Raw genomic sequence first — 7,150 nt, 5'->3', positions numbered from 1 at the left:
GCCCCGCCCCGCCCCGCCCCTCCAGTGAGGCAAAGCCCCGCAGGCGGCTCCGAGCCCCGCGCCCCGCCAGCCTCCGCCCAGGGTGGCCGTCCAGCCGCCCCAGCAGCCCCAGCGGCCCCAGCGCGTGGGGACCCTGGAGCCCAGACTTCCCGGCAGGGCCCTCCTGCCGAGAACCGCGGTCCGGCCGGCCAAAGCGTTGCGAGCACTCACACGCCGGCCTTCGGGATGCAGTCTAGGAGAGCGCGGCAGGGCAGACACAGTCAGCGGGCTGGCGGGGCCGCCGGGGTTTACCGGAACCTGGGGAGGCAGGGGGCGGGGCCTATATTAGCCCCGCCCACCAGGCCCCCCCAGCCCGGGCAGCCTCTCGCGGCTTGCGGACGGATTAAAGGTAAACCAAATCAGCCTACTTACCGAAAGTTCAAAACTTATTTTCATCATTAAAATTAAATGCCTTCCTGGCAAGCGCAGGGTCCTGAGTTCAATCCCCGGTACCGAAAAAAAAAAAAAAAATTAAGTGCCTTAAGTAAATTCTTGCTGCACCAAAGTAAATTCTTAAAAGCTAAAAGAATTGAAATATTTGAGGAAACCTATTCCGCATCAGAATCGAGAAAAACCACAAAATAGTAAAACTTTAGAGGGTGTTCACTGTGTGTATTCCCAAGGATCATTTTACAACCTTAATTTCATTTAATCCTCATAATACTTATGTGACATGTCTAATACCCTTAACTGTATTTTATAAATAAGAAAACTACGATTGGGTAACAGGTAATTTGATAACTAATTGGTTTCCTCACAGGCACCACTACTACTAACTGCAATTACAAAACGTCCAGCTTACGTGGGCTAGTGGTGCGCGCCTATAATCTCTGCACACTGGAAAACTGAGGCAGGGGATCTCGCAACTGTAATTTAGAATTAAAAAAAAAAAAAAGAACCTCTCAAAAAAAACAAATTAAAAGGGCCGAAGCTGGGGAGACAGCTCAGCGGCATAAGCACCTGCCTGGCAAGCACCAAGTCCTGAGTTCGGTCCCTAGTACCTCAAAAAATAAAATAAAATAAAAATAAAAATAAAATAAAATAAAATAAAATAAATAAAATAAAATAGGGCTGAGTTGAGTCTCCAGTACTGCCCAAGGCAAACACACACACACACACACACACACACACAGACTTCATATTCACACGCATGCACACAAACACAGCTCTAGATTGTTTTGGTATTTATCCAAAAAGTAGAGGATGTTGCTACTCTTGATTGCTTAAAAATTAAATTTCTACCTAAGAACATAAAAACAAAATCCATAACCAAACACAATGGAAACCATATTTTCCACCAACTCATAATACTTAAAAGGGTTAGTACCTTAAGTTCACTTAAATTGATGGGGTAGCAAGAAGTTCCTAATAGAAAAAAATGGGCGAAATGATAATTATTAAATCATAGATGAGATAGAAAATGAAACAAGAGAAGAAATACAAACATTCCTAAGTAAAAACCCTCACTCAATCCGAAAAAGTGCAAACTGAGCATTTTAGAAATTGTATTGGGGGAAAAAAAATGGTATCACTGCGAGTCAGGAGTCACTCAGTCATTGAACACTCTAAGCTCTACTATGGGTGAAATGTGCTAGACTCATGAGAAATTGATGAGCAAGACAGACAGGAGGTTCTGTGCTAGAGAAAGAACAAACAATAAGTTATTAAAGACAAAAGAGATGGCAGAAGACAGCAGGTGCCATGAAGAAAGTAACACCAGGGGCTGTGATGGACGACTTGAGGATAATGAATACTTAGATTGGAAAACAAGGAAGGCTTTTCGCCCTAACATGGTGTCACTTGACCTGAGACTGAAAAATAAAGAGGAGACAGTCATCATAAGATGTGGGACATAGGAAAGATAACAGAGGAAAAGGTACCAAATTACAAGCACAGAAACCCAGCCTGCGTGGATGCAATACAGTAGAGAGGTGTGCTGATTACTACAGACTGCTGGTAATTTAGATTTTTTTAGATTTTTATCAGTACACATCTGCAGTACATAATGACCACATTCATCATGGGGAGTTGGTTCACGTTACGTAACACATTCTCTTCTCATTCCTCCTCCTTTCCAAGATCGCTAGTTTTGTCAGGCCCAGTGGTACATGCCTGTGACCTGCGAGACCACGGCTGGGGACTGCAAGTTGGAACCTAGCCTATGCGATGCAGCAAGACCCTGTCTCAAAAGAACATAAAAGGGGCTGGAGTGTATCTCTGAGGGAAGGCTTTGGGTTCAATACCCCCCATACACACACACACACACACACACACACACACACACACTGCTGTTTATCTTTTAAATTCTGGTTTTATATTCAAACAAAAATCCTTAAGCACCACTAACTTAATTGCAAGTTTCAAAATTTCCACAACTCATAGTATCCGTACCTAAACTTCAAGACTTTTGTCTCCACTAAAGCAGGGAAAATAAACAAGGGGATAGTTTCTATATTTAGTATCCCCCCCAAAAAATAGTAATGTACTACTTGAATACATAAAGTTATAGGTATTTATTATGCCGATTCATTCTCCCAAGCTTTCTAAATTTCATTCTGTTTGTTCTCATCTATTTGCTTCCTAATTCATCATGTATCAAGCACATTAGGTTCTAGAAATTAAAAATAAAAATTGTATTTCGTACTAAGTAGGAAGTTAAATGCATGCTAGATTGAATGAGATGCTCACAAAATCCCTGCGTGTTATAACTTGTGGGCTGGTGCTGCACCATCCCTTTGATTTTTGCTTTTTGCAGTCCTAGTTTTTAAACTCTGGAGTGCCCCACGGCTTAGTGCTCAGACCTGACTTTTTCTTTCTTTGTTCCCATCTTTTGTTAGCTCAAGTCTCACAGCTTTGAATTTCATCTACATTTCTTCGATTTTTATTTTTACTCATATATGTTTGCAATAGATAATGATTACATTCTTCGTGGGAATGCAATGTTGGTACATTTATATAACACATATCTCATTTTAAATCACCTTCTCCTACCGAGCCTCCCTTCTTCCTCTTTCTCTTAAGCTCTTCCCCACTTGCAAAAGATCTATTTCCTAGCATTTTCTTTTTTGCTCTTTATTTATTGAGCCTCTCATGAGAGAAATCGTGATATTTAGGCTTGAGTATCTGACTTATTTCACTTAACATTATAGTCTCTAGAAGTATCCATTTCTTATAAATGACTCAAATTTATCTTTCTTTGTAGCAGAGTAGAACTCCATTGTGCCTAAATACCACATTTTCTTTATCCATGTATCTATTAATGGAAATGTGGACTGGCTTCAAGATTTAGCTATTATGAATTTCAATGTTATAAACACAGATATACATTCATCACTGTGAAATGATGTCTTTAACTGTTCCAAGAAAGATACCCAGAAAAAGGAAAGCTGGCTCAAATGGAATTTCTGTTTTTGGTTTTTTTGAAGCATCTCCACACTGATTTCTACAATGGTTGTTCTAGTTTACATTCCCATCCACAATGTAGAAAGTTTTCTTTTCCCCTGCAGCCTGTCCAGCATTTATTATTGGTTTATTTCTTGATGGTAGCCATTCGTTTTGGAGTAAGATAGAATCTCAATATTGTTTTGCATTTCTGTAATAGCCAGAGATATTGAACATTTTCCATACTTATTGGACATTTCATCTATATTCTTTTTTATGTATTTGACATAGGGCCTCACTATACAGCTCAGACTCATAGAGATTCTTCTGTTTTGAGCCTCCCCAGTACTGGGAAGGTGTGCACCACCATGCCTGGATTTGCTCACAGGCTCAGCGTGCCCAGGGGCGGGGTCAGTGCAGCATGTGGTGCCAGGGATCAAATCCCAGTTCTTGTGCTTACCTAAGCAGGCGCTTGGTCTGCTGAGCTATCTTGCAGGCCCTTCATCTATATTCTTAAGGTTAAAAAAAATTCTGTATCTTATTTCTGAAGCTCAAAATTCCAAGTATCTACCCCATGCTTGGATATTGGTTAGTTAGCAATTACTAACACACTATAACTACAACAAGTTACATCAAGTTTAGCAGCATAAACCATAAAAGAGTGAAGAGTCATTTATTATTTCACATAGCTATAGAAGGTATCCATAGAGATTCAGAAATTGGAGAGTGGCTTAGCCAGATAGTGCTAGTAAAGTATTAGCCAGGGCTGCAGCTATCTAATGGCTCCATAGGGCTCCCTCCTGTGGCTGGCAAGCTGTGCTGTCAGTTGGAAATCTCAGTTCCTCTCCACAAGGCTTCTCCACAGGACTGCTTACATTACTCAATCCATGAATGTTGACTCTTCACAAGGTGAACAATTCCCATAACCAAGGCAACAGCTGCAAAACTTTTATATTTAGCCTTAGAATCCATATGCTATCACTTGTGCAGGGTTCTGCAGGTCAAAAACATGACCCTTGAACTAATGTGAGAGAGAAATCCCCAAAAGTTGTAAATCCACAGGCTAAAGGATCATTAGGGGCCATTTTGTAAGTTGGAAATAGCCTAATACACATTTCAAATCTAATATATACAAACATAATCTTCTGATCTTCCTTCCCAAAGCCATTCCTCTTTCATTCTCCTCTATAAGAAATAATGACAGATAGCAAAACACTTGGTAGTCATCTTTGACCTTTTACTGTAACACCCCACAGCAATCTCATCTGCTGTGGCCAGTCAGCTACCATGTTACTTCTACTTTCAAAATATACCCGCTTCTGATCACTCATATCTTTGAACCTAGTCCAAGAACCACTATTTCCTCCTAAGACTATTGTAATTCCTCAGCAACTGCTTGCCTAGTTCCTTTCCTTTATTCTCAAAACAGTTGAAGGGTCCAGTTAAAATATGTTAGAGCCTGTCGGGGAGATAGCTCAGTGGCACAGTGCCTACCTGGCAAGCACAAGGTCCTGAGTCTTTTTTGTATTTCCCTGATTAAAAAAAGGAAGAAAGATAGAAAGGTAGAAAGAAAGAAAGAAAGAAAGAAAGAAAGAAAGAAAGAAAGACAGACAGAAAGAAAGAAATGGTTTGTGTCTAGTTGTCCTCTCACAGCCTCATGTAGTCACTGGGGCAGGCTTCTAGAGTTCATGATTAATTCATGATCCAATGCTGAGATTATGGGTGTGAGTGCTACACCTGCCCTCGGGTGGATAGCCTAAATACAATATAAGGAAGGGGGAGATGCTTGCCTCTGCTGGCACAGCCTCTGCTCCTCCCTCCGGCTCTTACCGTTTTGCTGTTTTCTGCCTCCACAGACTGCTGCCCTCTGTCAGGTGCCACCCTGCCGAGGAGCCAGCTGAGTATGGACTGAAACTTCCACTAACTATGAGCTAAATGAACCTTTTTTTCCTTAATTTTGGGTGCTGGGTATTTTGTCCCAGCAATGTGAGAAAAGTAACTGAGACAGAAGGAAAATAAATCAGATTATGTTCTAATCAAACATAGAGAAAAGCAGAGTTCTTCTGATTGCCTGTCAGGTCCTACACTAGCTGGCTCCCATCTTCTCCCTGACTTTACCTCATAGCATTCTCCTTGCTTGCTCTGTTCCATCTGTGGTAGACTTACTGCTCATCATCTTTCCACAGCAGGCTTTCCATTGCTCTTTCCTTTTCCTCTCACGAGGAAATGCTTAGCCTCTGAATATGCTCATGGCTCACCTTTTCTTTAGGTCTTTAATCAACTGGTCTCCTTAGTGAAATCTTTTCCCACCATCATCATATTTAAAATTGTATGGCAGGGCTGGGGATGCAGATTACTGTTAAAGTACTCATATGCATGAGGCACTGGGTTGAATCTCCAGTATGGCAGAAAAACGAACAAAAAAGCAAAATAAAAGTATGATGTTTCCACAGATATGAATCCCATGTCCCTTCCTATTTTAATTGTCCTTATCACTTTTCACCATCTAGGATATTGTTTTGTTTACTTCAACCCCCGTAACAACAAAAACTAAAAATCAAAAATTTTATTTCCTCATTATGGGGCAAAATCACATCAGAAGACTTATTATGTGAGGCCATGGAGAGGATATATTACTTAGTATTCCTGCCAAGAAAGCATGACCTAAATTGAATCATAAAAATCATAAGGAAATAACCAAACTCAAAATAAGGAACATTGAAAGCCAATTCATCTCAACAATAGCAAACCCGAAATAGTTTCCAGATCAAATATAAGACCAGGCCAGCTACATTTAACTTCAAAGAAACAACAAACAGTTTTCAAGATAAGTATGTTCCCTGGAACATATTCAGTGGTACAGTATCTGCCTAGCATGTGCAAGACCCTGGGTTCAACCTCTGATACCAAATAAACACAAAATGGTTGTTCATGTGAAATCAAAAATTTGCAGAGGGTCCCACATTTATTTTTGTTATATCGGGCAATTCTTTATCTCAGGGCATTTTGCTGTTTCTGGACATACTTTTTTGCTATCACACTAGGTGGAAGTATAGCTGGTACTTTAATAGAGACTTGAAGGGTATTAAATAGCCTACAGTACACAGGCTACCCTCCAACTGAAGGGATTATCTAGCTCCGAATGTCAGCACTGCTAAAGAAATTCTGCTATAAACTAATGAAATTCTGCTATAAACCAATAAAAAGTCTTTGTTTCTGAGAATGAAGAATCATGAGTCCTATAATCTATGTTCAACATTTTCAATCAGATATCTAGTTCACTCTGCTCACCTTCTTGCCTGGAGGCATATTTCTTTCTATATCATTTTACAATAAACTCTGCCTCACCTTCTGCAAAAAAAAAAAAAGGAACATAGTATGCACAGTATATGAAATATATGTAAAGGATAAAACACTTTTGAAAAAATTAGCAATGGCTGAATCTAAATGAAAAGTTTATGGGAGTTCTGATAACTTTTCTAAGGATTTAAACACTTTTTAAATGAAAAATTTAAGTAAAAATTCCCTAGAATGAGTGAGGGGAAAAAGGTTAATGTTCATAAGAAGTTGGAAAATACAGCTATAGACATTTAAAAACATATACTTCAGAAACAAAATAGCTAGATGTAGTGGCACGCACCTCTAATCCTAGCATTTGGGGAGGCTGATGCAGGAGGATAAAAAGCTGCAGTCCTGCCTGGGCAATTAAATTTTTCCAAGATTTTATTTC

At 40.0% G+C, this 7,150-nt stretch overlaps 1 protein-coding gene across 1 annotated transcript in view; it reads right to left on the bottom strand.

The window, feature by feature from the left end:
- The window catches only part of Cpne3 (copine 3), a 61,853-nt gene extending 61,556 nt beyond the window's left edge, over window positions 1-297 (bottom strand). Inside the window, exon 1 of the mRNA XM_012517333.2 lies at window positions 211-297. The gene's annotated coding sequence lies outside the window, so the exon portion shown is untranslated. The remainder of the gene's footprint in view (window positions 1-210) is intronic.
- Window positions 298-7,150: the final 6,853 nt, after the last annotated feature.

This window comes from Octodon degus, unplaced genomic scaffold (genome assembly GCF_000260255.1).
Source record: "Octodon degus isolate 3935 unplaced genomic scaffold, OctDeg1.0 scaffold00165, whole genome shotgun sequence".
Taxonomy (NCBI): Eukaryota; Metazoa; Chordata; class Mammalia; order Rodentia; family Octodontidae; genus Octodon; species Octodon degus.
Note: the sequence above shows the minus strand (reverse complement) of the source record. Positions and strands in the feature narration are given on the sequence as shown.